Source organism: Myotis brandtii, unplaced genomic scaffold (genome assembly GCF_000412655.1).
Source record: "Myotis brandtii unplaced genomic scaffold, ASM41265v1 scaffold244, whole genome shotgun sequence".
NCBI lineage: Eukaryota > Metazoa > Chordata > Mammalia > Chiroptera > Vespertilionidae > Myotis > Myotis brandtii.
Genome location: NW_005359225.1, coordinates 1,419,363 through 1,421,571, shown reverse-complemented (window position 1 = coordinate 1,421,571; position 2,209 = coordinate 1,419,363). Strand labels below are relative to the sequence as shown.

At 38.9% G+C, this 2,209-nt stretch overlaps 1 pseudogene; it reads left to right on the top strand.

The window, feature by feature from the left end:
• Positions 1–1,022: 1,022 nt before the first annotated feature.
• The window catches only part of LOC102243059, a 2,937-nt pseudogene continuing 1,750 nt past the window's right edge, over positions 1,023–2,209 (top strand).

The following is a 2,209-nucleotide window of genomic DNA, read 5'->3' as shown; positions in this document are numbered from 1 at the left end:
CCTATCATTTCTTAGTGTCACCTACTACCACCAGACAGGGGTGGGTGGTCATCCACTTGTCACCTCATTGTCCTGAAGTCCATCTTCTACACCACTGCACATATGCTATTTGGTTTGGGGTTTGCTGAAAGCCAGAAGCTTTTTGACATCAGCCTTTTGAGCTGGTTCAGGTCACACCTTCTGCCTGAAATCTTCCTGCTGCCATGTAGAAGGCAAACTCCTACTCATCACTCATGACTCAGCCTTACCATTGCTGTTCTCCATCCCCCAACCCTCCGTAAAGCAACCACCCAAGTTCAATGCACATTCAAGAAAACTAACACTTAATTGAACTTATTTGCAGAATTTTTCCTTCCTTCCCAACCCATGAATTCCTCAAAAGCCAAGACCATATCTGATAATTCTGTGTATGCCCTGCATCCCGAATAAACTTGCCAGGAACTGCTCAATACATGTTTGATAGATGAATGAAATAACAGAATTTTGCCCAGCTAGCGTGGCTCAATGGTTGAGCATCAAACTATGAACCAGGAAGTCATGGTTCAATTCCAAGTCAGGGCACATGCCTGGGTTGCAGGCTCGATCCCCAATAGGGGTTGTGCAAGAGGCAGCCAATCAATCCTTCTCTCTCATCATTGATGTTTCTTTTTCTCCCTCTCCCTTCCTCTCTGAAATTAATAAGAATATAAAATAAAATTTAAAAAAAGATTAATCTATAGTGTAGTGGGTGTCAGTACTTCATTTCTTTTTAAGGCCAAACAATATTCCATTATATTGATATACTAAATTTTGTTTACTCATTCCTCCATAGGTGAATATTTGTGTTTCCTCATTTTGACTACTGTGAATAGTACTGCTATGAACATGTATGTACAAGTTTTATTTGAACACTTACTTTTAATTCTCTCATTTATATACCTATGAGTGGAATTGCTGGAGCCTATTGTAATTCTATTTAACTTATTGAGGAACCACCAAACTGTTTTCCATAGTGATTGCACAATTTTACATTCTCTCCAGCAATGTATGAAGTGAGGGTTCCAACTTCTCCACATTTTCACCAACACTTATTTTCCCTTTTAAAAAGTATATCCATCCTTGTGTTAACTGATATGTTATTGTGGTTTTGATTTGCATTTCCCTATTGACTAATGATGATGGGAATATTTTTTAAAATATATTTTTATTGATTACAGAGAATAAAGGAGAGGGAAAGAGAGATAGAAACATTAATGATGAGAGAGAATCATGGATCCGCTATCTCTTGCATGCCCCACACTGGAGATCGAGTCGGCAACCTGGGCATGTGCCCTGACTGGGAATAGAGCCCATCACCTTTTGGTGAACAGGATGATGCTCCAACCACTAAGTTACACCAGGATGGCAATTCTTTTATTTCTGTACCTTAAATATTTTGCCCCACTATCTTCTGTCTTACATTGTTTCTGATTAAAAGTCTGCTATAATTCTTTTTTAAAAATATTTTTATTGATTTCAGAGAAAATAAGGGAGAGGGAAAGAGAGATTGAAACATCAATGATGAGAGAGAATCATTGGTTAGCTGCCTCCTGCAGGTCCCCTACTGGGGCTCAAGCCCGCAACCTGGGCATGTACCCTTCGCCGGAATCAAACCCAGGACCCTTCAGTCTGCAGGCCGATGCTCTAGCCATTGAGCCAAACCTTATAGGGCTGCTGTAATTCTTATCTTTGTTCCTCTGTATGTGCTGTTTCCTCTCTTGGTGCTCTTAAGACTTTTTATCACTGACTTTAGCAATTTTATTAAGAAATGCCCTGGTATAGTTTTCTTCATATTTCTTGTGCTTGGAGTTAATTGACCTTCTTGGATTTGTGGGCCTAAAGTTTTCATCTTCAAGTATTTTTTGACCGCTTCTTCCTTTAGGACTCCAATTACTTGTATATTGGGCCACTTGAAGTTGTCCTCAGCTCATTATGCTCTGTCCATTTTTTTCTCTTTTTTCTCTGTGTCTTTTTGTATAATTTCCATTGCTGTATCTCTAAATTCCCCAATCCTTACTTTTGAAATATCTAATCTATTTTTAATCCCATTTTGTATATTTTTTGTTTCCAATATTGTAATTCCCATCTCTAGAAGTTCAATTTGGGGTTTTTAATAGGTTTTTTATTTTGGAACTAGTGGCCTGATGCACAAATTTGTGCATGGGTGGGGTCCCTCAGCCTGGCTGGTGAT